The sequence below is a fragment of the Giraffa tippelskirchi genome, chromosome 4 (genome assembly GCF_054371585.1).
Source record: "Giraffa tippelskirchi isolate mGirTip1 chromosome 4, T2T-mGirTip1v1.2.pri, whole genome shotgun sequence".
Lineage (NCBI taxonomy): Eukaryota > Metazoa > Chordata > Mammalia > Artiodactyla > Giraffidae > Giraffa > Giraffa tippelskirchi.
The window spans coordinates 145,978,423-145,994,071 of record NC_137278.1 but is presented as its reverse complement, the minus strand read 5'-3'; the positions used below and the strand labels follow the sequence as shown (position 1 = coordinate 145,994,071).

Below are 15,649 nucleotides of genomic sequence, written 5' to 3'. Positions count from 1 at the left end.
TTAAACAATGTGTTTATTCAAACTGAGTCTTTCAACCAATATCTTCAACTATCAGGTATTCACTTTAACCCATCTAAACTTTACTGATGGTATTTTAATCATCAAACTCTGTGGTAGACACAGTGGGAGGTTTAAGAACCCTTTAAAACATGGTACATTCCTCAGTCGGGAAGTTGAAGGTTGTTGCAGAGACAAGAGGGTTACTTGTGAAATGAGTGAGTCACACCAGAAAAACAACACAGTAGAGAACTTAAATCCCCAGCACAGAATGTAAGTTCTATGAGAAACCTGGAGAAAATGGAATTAAAATTCTATCAGTGCCCAGCCTGGCACCCTGTGACAATCGAGGGTGTGGGAGGAAAGCACAGGAAGCAGGGGATATATATATATATATATATATATAATTATGACTGATTCATGCTGATGTATGGCAGAGACCACCACCACAATGTAAAGCAATTATCCTCCAATTAAAAAATGTTATCAATAAATCTGAAGGTTTCTAAACATCTTGAATGTCAGGAGTTCTACCAGGAAAAATACTTGGGTCTTTGACTTTGTGGCATAGGAAATCACATATTGCTCAAATTGTATTTTTTTTAATTCCAAACTAAAGGACAGATGATGTTGAAACCAGGGAGTAAGATCTCACTCTTGAATTGAGAGCAAGGAAAAGATGAAACTATACAAAAGCATGTATACAGGTTTAACTATGTCCAAAGCTGAGCTGGATGCTGTTTTCTGAGCAGAGGGCAGGGCCAAGCACTGAGTTGTTGATGAAATGATCATTCAGGTGGTTGTTAGCCTTGGACGATCACTATGGCTTCCGTGAAGAGTTCAGATAAGGAAGACAGTTTTATTTTAGACCAGTTAAAAATAAAAATATGTCTATGTACATATGTTTTATAGATTTATTTTACCCTTTGTAAATATCACTGAGACTTTACAGAGTACTTTAGTATATTTTGCCTTATTGGAGAATTATTCAATAAATGATGGTTCTGTATAAGATTCTAATGTTGATTCTCACAGAATTTGTATGTTGAGTGATTTATCCCTTTTCCTACAAAAAAAAATAGAAATAGAAGATTATATATTTAGATTTTCATAGAGAAACTCAGAAATTGTAATTCCTCGAGAAACAGAAACATTTGAGACTCTCTGTGGAGGACTATTTGTTATTCTAAAATTAGATCGCAAAATCAAATTTCCTGAAACACAAAGTCAAGGGGGTTGTAAATTTCAAGTTTTGGCAGCTTGGGCAGCACACAGGTAACTGTGAGGACATCTAATTTAGATCCTGGAAAAGAGAGTGGGGATTCGGATCTAATGAATCTTCATCTTTTTTAACTCGTGTAGTCTTTTGAATAGTAAATAAACTTTTGTGGATGCAGAAGAATATCTCTACCTTGAAATTGCTTTCTCTGACTTCTTAGGGGAGCTTCTAAATCATTTCCCATGTTCCTAACTGCTGCCAATTCCTAGAAATTTCTCTGGTTTTAAGAAATAAATCCAAGAAGCTGCAGCATTTATCTGGAGAGGAGAAAGAAAAGGATTTGTGAGCACACTTTAATACTACAGGGATGGAGTAGAAATGATGCACAGAAGGCAAAGTGCTAGGTAGGGCTGATGCATTACCTGTATCGGTTCATTAAATCCTGCAACCACTCTGCCAAGGAGCTACCTGTATTTTCAGAGGAAGAAACAGAGGATCAATTTGCAATGTGCCAAAGGACATATGGCTTATATGTGGCTAAGAATTTGAGTCTAGATTTGTCTGAGCCCCACAGCCTTGGCTTCCCATCATGATGCTTTTATATTGTTGACTCTGGGGCAACATTTCAAGCAGAGGAGAAAAGGTAACATTTTATCTCATTCTCTGCACCTGTTTCAATTATTATTAAAAAGATCACCTATATATAAAAAAGAAGAAAGTTGGCTCTTCTTAGGATCTTTTGAGGGCTTAAAACATTTTCCTTTCCTCCAATCTATACAACTGCTATTTCGTACATTATTGGAAATTCCACCAGTACTTATTCAATTGCATGCGTGCTCAGTCGTGTTCAACTCTTTGCGACCCTGTGGACTGTAGTCCTCCAGACTCCTCTATCCACGGAATTTTCCAGGCAAGAATACTGGAGTGGATGGCCATTTCCTTCTCCAGGGGATCTTCCCGATCCAGGGATTGAACATGAGACTTGAATCTCCTGCATTGGCAGGCGGGTTCTTTAGCAGCTGAGCCACCAGGGGAGTCCTTTGTGTTAAATATTTCTTTCTCTTGGTTCTTCTTTTTGAAAGGAAAATATACCCAAGGAAAGGATGGCATATTAATGATTAAGACCAAAGTCTTAACAGTCAGTTAATTTACATAACCTTTGAACCAGAGGATTCCAGATTACTAGAAAAGGAAAGGTATACTCTGTGGGTTCATAATTGGGATTGTAAGACAACTAGGAAAGTAGTAACTGAGAAGAGGTTAATAAAACTAGTTCTGATATTAAAACAGAAATTGTACATTCATTGGAAAAGGTTTTCATACTTTTTGTGGGGGGGAAGTTTAGTTTTGCTTAGCTTTACAATGAAATAACAGTGTAATGAAATTTTGTCCTGAAATCCCATGGGTGGTCACTGGGTGCCTACTCATGCAGGTAAGCTCAGAAGGGTAAGAACTGCATGGGCAGGGAGCTGATACTGCCCAGATACCATGCTGGGGGCTTATAGACCTCATCACATTCTACGTTCACAGTGACTCTCAAAGAGAGGTTAGCAGACCCTCTATGCAGATGTTGCTAATAGTAGCTATAAACATTCTCAATTTTAAAAAGATGCAAAGCAATTTATTCCTTAGTTACAGATCATTTTACAAAGATAAAAACCAATGTTAGTTTAGGCATAACTGGCATATGGAAGAGTATGGAATTTTAAAGCAGAAAACCTGTTCTTAAGCTCTGTGTTTGCCATTATGAGTTGTATAACTTTAAGCTAGGCATCTTATTTTAAGCCTCAGTTCTTATCTACTGTATAAAGGAGTTTATTAATAACCGAACACCCAGAGCTTTGCGATGAAGTAGCTAGTCTGGTTTATTTGGGTAATGATTCATAACAGATACGCAGAGGAAGAGGCAAGAATGGGGGACAGACGGTAAACTGTCAGTCCTCAGAAGGAACCCTGGGTCTATCTCACAATATTGCTCAAGGTCATCTCTTCCCCCTAAATAACTTCTTTACTCACCCACACCATTGTGGTTCTTTATCCAGCTTTAACTGTCAGATTTTTATAAAACTGCCATAAATTACAAGATTTAAAAAATTTAAAGGCTTACATGCTCAATGTGAAAATCTCTAAAGTACGTGTGTCACATGTGTAAATAATGTAAAAATGACTGTATCTCCAGATTAGCTGGAGGGGAACATCAGGTAAACACAAGCAGAACACCTGTGACTAGGAATCAAAACCATACATTTCAGGAGATGGAGTAACGATTCCACTGAGTATCTTGATTCCTTACCAAATAAAAAATGGACTAAAACAGAGATCGAAAAAGAGAAGTGTTCCAAGATGATGATCCAGTGAATGGTGGACACTTTCCTGGCATAGGACACCCACTGTCTGAGGAAATTTAGAAGTGATATTGCGACTAGCTCCTCCAATCCTAAATGTTTAAGGTCTCAGATCTTCTTGCCACCTCCTCCCTGTGGTTAAATGGAGAAGTAAGTTTTTCTGGAATATTTCCATAATGGTTTCTCATGACGAGCTGTTCTCTATGGGAGATCAAGGTGGCCACGGTGATACGGAGTTGCCCCCTTGAATGCAGACCTGGCAATTCTAAAAGGCAGTTTAGAATGTTAGCATGTAACTAAGCAATCCCCCTGTTAGCAGGGGCTGCAGATTTGAGGCTTAACTGGGGCTAAAGGATCAGCTTCCAAACTCACCCACAGGGCAGCTGGCTCATGTTCTACTAAGTTTGTCATGGACTGACTTGAAAGAAATCTAGGAAAGTAAGTGATTGCCAAGCTAAGTAAGGAATTTAAGTAAGGATGGGAGAATGAGGGCCTCCCATCCCCCCCCCTACTTTGGGGTGTTAAATTGTGATGGTACTGTGTCTTTTTATGACTAAGGGGTCATAAAATGCAGTGTTTTGCTAGAGCTGGTGTGAGGTTCATACTATGCCTTTCATTGTTCAAATGAAAGAGCCGACATATCTATGTGACCATCGGTAAAAAAAAACCTAACGTCCGCTCCCACTAAACTGAAAACTGAGGACTGCCATAACAAGTTTGTATCAAGGGTTCCAATTCCTGGGAGAGGCATTTTCAACAAAATATTTAAAAGCACCAAAGGGTGAAGCACAGTGAGAAGCAAGCTTTGGAGGAAAGAGCTGCTCACCTGGATGAACTCGGGGAGCTCTTCTAGGAAACTGCCTTTCTGGGGAACTAAGAGTTAAGTCCCGGAAGTGTTAGGGGGGCTTTGTGTGGTGACAATATTCAGAATTCCCACCATTGTAATCACCAGGCCTTGAATCTGGAGGAAAAATTACACTTTGTTGGAAAAGTGGTTTGAATGCCCACATGCTTAACTTGTTTTGGAGGGAGGCTTGGGACAATTGGGGCCACAAAGGTGTAGAAAAGTGAGCCAACTATGCCATGAGGACTTCCAGAAGAAAGAAAACATCTCAAAGTTTGAATTCATTAAGCCCAACTGCCTTACAATGGAATGGTGCTCTAAAAATGCTGATTTTCCCAGCATTTCAAGAGCAAAGACTTAATTAAAAAAAAAACCAACTACGTTTTTAAAATAATCAATACCTATTCTTACTAGTAAGAAAATTAAGTGGCTTGCTTTTGAAAAACTAACAAGCCTCCTTTGCCAAAAAGAAAGGCAGTGATTTCTTTATCAAGTCTGACATTAGTGTGGGCTGTCACTGAATAAAACTAGCAGAGTGAAATATCAAACTAGCAAACAATGATGCTCTTCTGTCTGTAATGTCTATGTAGAGGTTTTAACGCGTTCCTCAAGAGTTGCAAATTTGCATCAGCTTTTCTTCCACACTTCCTACAAGGACAATGTAGGTATACAGAGTTTAGATTCTTACAAAAACAGTCCTTGCCTTGTTGATTTTTACATGAAATATTTACATACATTTATATGAAATATTTATCCTGTGCATCTATGGTAGTACTTTTAAGGTCTGACCTATCGTAAAATCTCCATAAAGCCAGTTTCATTAATAATTTGGTAAATGTTAACATACCCTACTGTCTGAGTCACCAGGGAAGCCCAACATATCCTAGTTAGCACCAAATAGACTGTCACTAATTCATGTTACTCAGATTGATAGCAAGTTAATGGTTTGACACTAGAAAATTTATAAGAGTCTTCAGTGAAGATTTTCTGGTATATCCTACATGCTTGTATTCATGTTATACCACTGACTAAATCAAAAGATTTTAATTGTTTTTAAGTTAAAAAAAGTGGCTCAGTGGTAAAGAATCTGCCTGCATTACAGGAGACATGTGTTCGATCCCCAGGTTGAAAAGTTCCCCTGGATGAGGGCATGGCAACCCACTCCAGTATTCTTGCCTGGAGAATCCCATGGACAGAGGAGCCTGGTGGGCTACAGTCCATGGTGTCACAGAGTCAGACATGGCTGAAGTGACTGAGCAAGCATACTTTGAAAATAGTTTTATCTTATTCTAAAATACTCTTAAAAGTTTATGTGCAAAAAGTTAAACAGATTTGTACATTAAAATATATAATTTATAGTAAAACAGAAAAGTGTTAGAAATATTATAAATATTTATTATCTATGCTGTGAACAGAAATATAAGAAAAAGTACTCCTCCATGACATCACCATTTAAAAATAATGACTATTAATAGTTTAATGTATTTCCACTAAGGTTTTATTTCTATCATACTTTTTTATATACTCAGTCCATGTGTCTGAGCTTTATTTCATCCTGCAAACTTATCATTATAAATAGCATTAATTTTTCATAAAATATTTAAAGTTGTATAATACTTCTTAATATGGATAAAGTGTTATTTAACTCTCTTTTCTTTGGAACATATATATATACATATATAATTTCTCTCTAAAACCGCAATTTGACTTTTTTGTTGCATTATTTCCTAAACAAACTTTCCCAGGAGCACAAGGCCAAAAGATGTGATACCTTTTCAGATTTATAATCCACAGTATCACATTGCTTTCTGTTCACCAGCAGTGAGAACAGAGATATTCTCACTCCCAAACAGTCTGAGAATGTGTTTCACTAACTTTCTATATTCTCATCTGGATATTCTAATATTCTCTCTTTTTTTCCTCTCAAAATTCATTTAAGTACCTCATGATTGCTTTGCATTTTTTTGCAGCTAAACAGTGGTTGTCAGATTTATTATCTGTTTATCTTCTGTAAAATATCTTCTCTAGTGCATTTTGGAAACACTCTTTATGTAACTTTTCCTTTGGACTGATAACAAAATAAGTCTAGGATCAGTTCCTAGAAAATACATTTTCTTTTGATATGGTAAAAACACTAGAATCTGGAAGTGAGGCTTTCTCTAATATTGGCTTTGTTCCCAAGGTTCACACAGAGCATTTGATTCAATGATGCTGTAACATTTTGCAGGACAATTATGTAGCTATAATGATCAATTCTCATACCTCATCATTAATCTTGTGCTCCTTCACATAAGAACTCTTACCACTCCTTATTTTGAAGTAATATTTAAAAATCAGAATTAAAATCACATTTTTTATATTCCATCTTAAAACATCCTGAAAATCAACTTGGCTGTGAATTCTGGAAAAACTCTAGCCACAGGTCATAACATTCCTGGGCACCAAGATAACTTGGCTGAGAAATACTGGATGAGACTCAGACATATAGGAGGAAGCTCTTCTTTGGTACAGAATTGGCTGCACAAGAAGATGAAAGTGGAAACTATCAATTAAGAAAAATGATTTTCTTATTTATAAAAATAGAGCTCATTTCCCAAATAGGGCTTATGTACTCAAAATGTAAGGCAAAGCATGCTACTCCTCCAGGCCCTCCATTTGACTCAGAACAGATCTCAGGTCCTATACACCTAGTGCCTACCTCAGCCACCTCCTCTCTGCCTCTCCCTTCCCCTTCATCCCTTTCATTCACTCTGCTCCAACGTTTCTGGCCTCTGGGCTGTTCCTGGAATAAGCTGAGCAAACTCCTACTCGAGATCTGGCCTTTGCATCAGCTGTTTTCTGCCTAAATTTTCTTCCCCTCAACATCCATGTGCAAACACTTGCTTACTCTAATACTTGCTCAAATGACTCCCTCTCAATGAGGTGTATCTAACTCCCCTATTTAAAGTTACAACCTGTACCCTGTCCTCACATATCTGAACCCCCTTACCCTGCTCTACACTTTCTCCCCATAAAAACTATCACCTAACTTATTTGTTATGTCTGTTGTCATTCTCCTTGTTAGAATATTAAGTTCCAGCAGGGTAGAGATCCTTGTTTTGTTTACCAATGTATATCCCAAGGACCTAGAGTCAGTTCAGTTCAGTTCAGTCGCTCAGTCGCGTCCAACTCTTTGCGACCCCATGAATTGCAGCACGCCAGGCCTCTCTGTCCATCACCAACTCCCGGAGTCTACCCAAACCCATGTCCATCGAGTCGGTGATGCCATCCAACCATCTCATCCTCTGTCGTCCCCTTCTCCTCCCACCCCCAATCCTACCCAGCATTAGGGTCTTTTCCAATGAGTCAACCCTTCGCATGAGGTGCCCAAAGTATTGGAGTTTCAGCTTCAACATCAGACCTTCCAATGAAACCCAGGATTGATCTCTTTTAGGATGGATTGATTGGATCTCCTTGCAGTCCAAGGGACTCTCAAGAGTCTTCTCCAACACCACAGTTCAAAAGCATCAATTCTTCGGTGCTCAGCTTTCTTCACCGTCCAACTCTCACATCCATACATGACCACTGGAAAAACCATAGCCTTGACTAGATGGACTTTTGTTGGCAAAGTAATGTCTCCGCTTTTAAATATGCTATCTAGGTTGGCCATAACCTTCCTTCCAAGGAGTAAGCGTCTTTTAATTTCATGGCTGCAGTCACCATCAGCAGTGATTCTGGAGCCCAAAAAAATAAAGTCAGCCACTGTTTCCACTGTTTCCCCATCTATTTCCCATGAAGTGATGGGACCAGATGCCGTGGTCTTAGTTTTCTGACTGTTGAGCTTTAAGCCAACTTTTTCACTCTCCTCTTTCACCTTCATCAAGAGGCTCTTTAGTTCTTCTTCACTTTCTGCCGTAAGGGTGGTGTCATCCGCATATCTGAGGTTATTGATATTTCTCCCGGCAATCTTGATTCCAGCTTGTGTTCCTTCCAGCCCAGCGTTTCTCATGATGTACTCTGCATATGTTAAATAAGCAGGGTGACAATATACAGCCTTGGTGTACTCCTTTTCCTATTTGGAACCAGTCTGTTGTTCCATGTCCAGTTCTAACTGTTGCTTCCTGACCTGCATACAGGTTTCTCAAGAGACAGGTCAGGTGGTCTGGTGTTCCCTTCTCTTTCAGGATTTTCCACAGTTTCTTGTGATCCACACAGTCAAAGGCTTTGGCATAGTCAATAAAGCAGAAATAGATGTTTTTCTGGAACTCTCTTGCTTTTTCGATGATCCAGCGGATATTGGCAATTTGATCTCCGGTTCCTCTGCCTTTTCTAAAACCAGCTTGAACATCTGGAAGTTCACGGTTCACGTATTGCTGAAGCCTGGCTTGGAGAATTTTGAGCATTACTTTACTAGCATGTGAGATGAGTGCAATTAGTTTGAGCATTCTTTGGCATTGCCTTTCTTTGGGATTGGAACGAAAACTGACCGTTTCCAGTCCTGTGGCCACTGCTGAGTTTTCCAAATCTGCTGGCATATCGAGCGCAGCACTTTCACAGCATCACCTTTGAGGATTTGAAATAGCTCAACTGGAATTCCATCACCTCCACTAGCTTTGTTCATAGTGATGCTTTCTAAGGCCCACTTGACTTCACATTCCAGGATGTCTGGCTCTAGGTCAGTGATCACACCATTGTGATTATCTGGGTCATGAAGATCTCTTTTGTACAGTTCTTCTGTGTCTTCTTGCCACCTCTTTTTAATATCTTCTGCTTCTGTTAGGTCCATACCATTTCTGTCCTTTATCGAGCCTATCTTTGTATGAAATGTTTCTTTGGTATCTCTAATTTTCTTGAAGAGATCTCTAGTCTTTCCCATTCTGTTGTTTTCCTCTATTTGTTTGCACTGATCGCTGAGGAAGGCTTTCTTATCTCTCCTAGCTATTCTTTGGAACTCTGCATTCAGATGGGAATATCTTTCCTTTTCTCCTTTGCTTTTCGCTTCTCTTCTCTTCCCAGCTATCTGTAAGGACTGGAATGGGTGAATTTAACTCAGATGACCATTATATCTACTACTGTGGGCAAGAATCCCTTAGAAGAAATGGAGTAGCCATCATGGTCAACAAAAGAGTCCAAAATGCAGTACTTGGATGCAATCTCAAAAACGATAGAATAATCTCTGTTCATTTCCAAGGCAAACCATTCAATATCACGGTAAGGCCCCGACCAGTAACGCCGAAGAAGCTGAAGTTGAACGGTTCTATGAAGACCTACAAAGACCTTCTAGAACTAACACCCAAAAAAGATGTCCTTTTCATTATAGGGGACTGGAATGCAAAAGTAGGAAGTCAAGAAACACCTGGCGTAACAGGCAAGTTTGGCCTTGGAGTACAGAATGAAGCAGGGCAAAGGCTAATAGAGTTTTGCCATGAGAACGCACTGGTAATAGCAAACACCCTATTTCAACAACACAAGAGAAGACTCTACACATAGACATCACCAGATGGTCAACACCGAAATCAGATTGATTATATTCTTTGCAGCCAAAGATGGAGAAGCTCTATACAGTCAGCAAAAACAAGACCAGGAGCAGACTGTGGCTCAGATCATGAACTGCTTATTGCCAAATTCAGACTTAAATTGAAGAAAGTAGGGAAAACCACTAGTCCATTCAGGTATGACCTAGATCAAATCCCTTATGAGTATACAGTGGACCTAGAGTAGTACCTGGCAAATTGGCGTTCAAATATTATTTGTGGAATGAATTAAAAACACTTTTAAAGGAAAGTACAGAGAGTATACTGTGGACAGCATTTGTCTGGGTATCCATGACCTCCCTTAGTCTCATGTCAGCTTTTTGATAATAGAGATCAATGTTGTTGACTTGTTGATTTGACAAATAGTCATCAGTCAGACTATGTATCGGCACTGTCCTAGGTCCCAGCAACCCAAGGAAGAGAAAATATGATCTCTATCATCAGTGCATGTGTAGACTAGCAGCGCATAGCAGGGGCACCCAACCCAGTTCAGCTGGGGGTGGAGGTGTTCAGGAAAGATAGGTCATCAGACGGAGAGCTGAGGCGGGAGGAGGCAGGATAAAGGGCACAAAGAGTGTGCAGAAGGCATTCCAGACAAAGGAGGCAGGATGGTCAAAGGTCTGCCATGATATGGCTCCTACCTACCATCAGTTCTATGCTATGATATTTGGACTTTATCCTGAGAGTGGTAGGGAGTCATGGAAACATTGAAATAGAGTGTAACATGACCAGATTTACCTCTTAGAAAGAGCACTCTGTCCTCTGACTCTCAAAGTGTGTTAAACAAGCATTTATCAAATGCTTACAATAATCAAAATGCTTTTTCTTTGTGCTTTGGGAGAAATTAGAAGGTATGCCTAAGGAAAGAAATTTTAAACTGTATTGGTAAACCATGTCTTAAGCATAAGAATAAGAGGTATTGAAAAAGTTTTGTTTTTCCAAAGTTAATTGCAATATGGAAAAGATATAAAAGTTTTTTTAGTTTAAATGAATTATTTTCCTTTTAATTAATTTTACTATTATTAAATAAGTTAAACAAATTCAGTTTTCTTTATTTCCTAAAATTAAAAACGAAATGTTCAAAAAGCTGACTGAGAAGGAATACATTTACAACTTTCAGTGTCAGAAAACTTTGTTGGTTCTTCAGAAATGTGCAGCAGAAGCAAGCTGAGATGTATTCTGAAAGTATGTTTGATACATGTGACTAGAATTTACAAAGAGGTAAAGTTACATTCTTTATAAGCTCCTTGCCTTTTCTGCCTGGGAAGGCTAACCATCCTGTCATTGGTGTCATACCCTACCATGAGTATAGCTGAGGCATCAAGAGCTACCCCTTCCTGCTACACTCTCCAAATAGCCAATGGTGTCCTGAGACTCCTGGTAGGGGCCTCAGTAAAAAGAATCTCTGGGGCAGAATATCCTTCCGTAACCTTATTCCACCTTTCTGATGTTAAATGATCTCTAATCACTTTCACGATTTCATATCAGAGAGTTGAGGATTGTGGGGAGGTAAAAAGCATTTCCAGAAGAGGTTATACTGCTTGAGGTTAGAGTTTTACATTCTTGATTAAATATATGTGTTCAAATTTTGTCAAACTCAAAACAGCGCTAGTGATTCTGCGAGAGAGAGATTTTATCAGGTACCTCCATCAGAACTTATGAATAAGACTTTGAATAACTCTCAGTGAGGATTCTTATCTAACTGGCAATATTTGAGTTCTGTTTTTGTATTTCTGGCGTATTTTCCAATACCACCAAGTTAATTCTCCAATTCTCAGCAGATAGTGGTTGTCCTACCAATTTAACTCAAATCTCACAGATTAAGAGTTTAATCTTCAGCCCCCTCTCTCCTCTCAGACATCGGTGGGTGGTACTAAAATTTCCAACCCTCCAATCATTTGTTCTTTCCAGTGACAGCCCTTTTCTGAGACTATCTAGAAGACTTAAGTTTAAGCTGCTTCACTAATATATGCTCAGATGTGCTCCAAAGGGGTTCTTTGTGAACAGTAGAAGACACTCCTATCTCTCAGGAAATTTCAAAGATTTTAGGAGATCTGCCAGAAACTGGGGATAAAGACCAGATATATTTTTTATTATGTGTGTGAGCTCAGTCGTGTCCGACTCTGTGACCCCATGGACTGTAGCCTGCCAGGCTCCTCTGTCCATGGGATTTCCCAGGCAAGAATATTGGAGCAGGTTGCCATTTCCCACTCCAGGGGATCTTCCTGACCCAGGGATTGAACCCATGTCTCTTGTGTCTCCTGCAATGGCAGGTGGATTTTTTACCACTGTGCCACCCGGGAAGCCTTTTATTATACTACAGTATTATTTCCTTTTTTTATAGCCATGGGTAAGAGAATGAGGTCTAGAACCAGCCTACCTGGGTCCAAACCAAGTGCTGCAACTAACTAGATTTGTGACCTTAGGTCAAATTACTTAACCTCTTTTTGACTCAGTATCTTCATCTGTAAAATGGAGATAATAACAGTGATGGGGTTTAGGAGACACTACACAAAATATGCCACCTTGATGTGTTAAATTTCTTACACTGAAGGAATTTAAATCAGCAGAAGCAGGAAGGTCACTCTGACCTCCTCATTCTTGCCCTTCTTCCGTGAAACTGATTACAAAACTTCCACATGAGAGATGTCCTCCATGTACCAAGAGGAAGGAAGACATTCTTATTACCAGAGGTAAGGAATCAGGGCCTAAGGAACAGGTACAAGCAAACTTTGTTAAACTAGACTCCTTCTTCCTAGTTACTTCTTCCTTGCTTATTATCCCTAGTCCAAGCCTTTTATCTTATCAGTTCTTCACAAATTTATTGTTTCTTTGTCTAATATGTATAAAAGCTTCCTGCTCTGATCACTTCCTCATATTGTGTGAAAGTTTCCATGTATAATGTAAAAATACAGTCACACTTAATAGGCTTTTCACCTATTAATCTGTCTTTGTCAGTTAAATCTTCAGATCCTGAAGAAGGTCGGGGACAACCTTTTCCTCTTGTATGACAGTCTCCACTTCACAGCATTGCAATTAGTTAATATGCTTAAGCCCAGGAAACAGTGCCCGTACAAAATGAGAGTTTTGTAAATATTAGCTATGATTATCTGTCAAGGCTTAATGTTGTCCCCAGTGCTTTGAATAAAAGGCAGCATTAAAGAATCCCCTGAAATAGGTGAATGGCAATTCCAGACTTAATAAGTGCATTGGATAATTGGTCACATCATGTTTTAACTTATTTAGTGGCATATGCAATGAACAAGGATCACACCCATGCGAAACTAACCCTGACAAACGGAAGTCAGAAACTTTAAGATGGCCAATCTGTGTCCATTTTGTTTTGTTTTATAATTGTTCCTACTTCTCTGTTGTGTTTTGTTTTTGTCTTTCTCCTGCAGTTATATTTTTTTCAAGTTTAGAAGAAGCATGATGCATTTAAATAATACAGCCTAATAGGCTTCCCTGATAGCTCAGTTGGTAAAGAATCTGCCTGCAATGCAGGAGACCCCGGTTCAATTCCTGGATCAGGAAGATCCGCTGGAGAAGGGATAGGCTACCCACTCTAATATTCTTGGGCTTCCCTTGTGGCTCAGCTGGTAAAGAATCCACCTGCAGTGCGGGAGACCTGGGTTCAATCTCGGGTTGGGACGATCCCCTGGAGAAGGGAAAGGCTATGCACTCCAGTATTCTGGCCTAGAGAATTCCATGAACTGTATAGTCCGTGGGTCTCAAATAGTCGGACCTGACTGAGCGACTTGCACTTTCACTTTCAATGGCTGTAAGGTCTTAACCCACATTAAGGTGTTAGGACTGTTAATAGATAAATGGAAGACTATGAAAAATTTTAAGAGTTGATGTGAGCAAAAATCAATTTGAATCAGGCAGTACCCAACTGGAAATTGTTAGGAGCCCTCTGCCCACAGCAGCTAGGGCACAGAGTTTTGAGGCAGAAGTATGCAAGTACATTATTTGATTGTCAGTAGCTTACGCATTTGCATTATTTGAGAAAGCCTAGTTTCCTGTGTGTGGTGAGTTGTCTTCAGGTTTCAAGACCTTAACCTTGAGGGATAGACAGGCTAAGGTTTTGGTTTCTTTATGCATGTGGGCTACTGAGGCATTAGAACCACCTCGGTATAATGCTCTCCTTGTTTAATTAATTGAGCAAAACAAATACAGCAGTCAATGATGCCACTGAATTAACAGAGTGGACCTCAGACCCGGAACCATGCCCCACATAATAGCCTAAGCATGTCTCCCCAAAGTACTTAAGAAGCACTGGGATCCTCAGTGCAGTTGACAAGAGTCAAAATAATATCAAAACCAGAATCCTTTACCCCTCAGCTTGACTTAACTTGAAATGGCAAATTTTCCTTTCATCAGGTATTTAAGGTTCCACATGTTTAGAATTCAGCAGGAGGGATTAACTTTGATAAATCAAGAATTGCTGCTCATATCCAGAAAACATAAGAAATAAAGCTTTTTTATTTTGGTTTCCGTTCATTTAAAGATCACATAAACATGCTCATGATTGGAAGCATGCATTCTTCTTTGTAGACTTCAGTGATGAAAATAGAATAATTAAAAAGTCGATGGCATTTCTACCTAATCCATTCATCAAATATTTATTGAGGAACTATTATGTCTCAGGCACTGTCCTGGATACTGAAAAGAGCAATGGAAAAGTCCTTGCCCTCATAAAGCACTCATTGTGGAGTGTATACATTGCACAGTGTACACATAATGGAGTGTATCTGTTGCAGAGGCAAAGAAAAAACAAGTGAGGGCAATATGCTATGTGACAAAGAGAAAATTCATTAAATAGAGTGGTTAGGGAAGACCTCACCATGAGGAAAACGTTTAGCAAAGACCTCAAGGAAATGAGGCTTCCCTGGTGGCTTAGATGGTAAAGAACCTCCCATGCAATGTTGGAGACAACTCAATCTGTGGTTGAGGAAGATCCCCTGGAGAAGGAAATGGCAACCCACTTCAGTATTCTTGCCTGGAGAATCCCATGGACAGAGGTGCCTTGTGGGCTACAGTCCATGGGGTCACAGAGAGTCAGACATGACTGAGTTCAAGGAGTTGAGGATTTTCTAAGGGAAGAGCATTCTAGGCAAAGGACCCAGAGATACTAAAGCTCTGAGGTGGGGCATGTGTATTTGAGGAATGGGAACAGGATCAGTCTGACTGGAGCAAACTGAACAAGGCCGGGTGCAAGAACGGGATGTAAGTTTAGAGGCATAAGGATGAGGGGACAGCACGTAAATCATATAGTAACCTGGGCTACTCTAAGGATTTTGGCTTTTCGTCTGGAAAATGGGAAATTTGGGGAGTTCTGAGGAGTGTCACGATCTTACGTTTAAGAAGAGCGGTATGGCTATTGTTTAGAGAATGAACTAAAACGGACAAGAGAGACCAAGTAACAGCCTACTTCTGTAAATCAGGTGAGAGATAACAGTGCCTTTGGTTATGTTGATATTAATGGCAGTAGTGAGGAATGGATGGATTCTGGACATTTTTGGATGTGCAACCAACAGGATTTGCAAATGGATGAAATGTGAGGTATAAGAACAAGAGAAAAACCAAGAATGACTCCAAGGCTTTTAGCCTGAACAACTGAAAGGCTGGAGTTGCCATTTGCTGAATAGGAATCCCGCTGGGATAAACAAGTTTGGAGAGCTGAAATTAGACATGTGCTATTAGACACAATAAGTTTGAGACACCTATT

General features: G+C 39.5%; 1 protein-coding gene and 2 long non-coding RNA genes across 16 annotated transcripts in view; 1 reads left to right on the top strand and 2 right to left on the bottom strand.

Moving 5' to 3' along the window:
- Positions 1-897: 897 nt before the first annotated feature.
- On the bottom strand, positions 898-3,828 carry LOC145545400 (uncharacterized). Its single transcript, XR_014082046.1, has 4 exons — positions 3,510-3,828; positions 1,639-1,684; positions 1,409-1,533; positions 898-1,063 (listed from the first exon to the last, which is right to left on the bottom strand). It is a non-coding gene; the product is annotated as an uncharacterized LOC145545400 (long non-coding RNA).
- A 52-nt stretch (positions 3,829-3,880) lies between these two features.
- Positions 3,881-14,695, bottom strand: LOC145545413 (uncharacterized). Its single transcript, XR_014082061.1, has 2 exons — positions 12,149-14,695; positions 3,881-5,194 (listed from the first exon to the last, which is right to left on the bottom strand). It is a non-coding gene; the product is annotated as an uncharacterized LOC145545413 (long non-coding RNA).
- DYRK2 (dual specificity tyrosine phosphorylation regulated kinase 2) overlaps positions 3,886-15,649 on the top strand; it is a 41,953-nt gene continuing 30,189 nt past the window's right edge. For all 14 annotated transcript variants that reach the window (XM_081589854.1, XM_081589849.1, XM_081589843.1 and 11 more), the window contains exon 1: positions 3,886-3,999. The gene's annotated coding sequence lies outside the window, so the exon portion shown is untranslated. The remainder of the gene's footprint in view (positions 4,000-15,649) is intronic.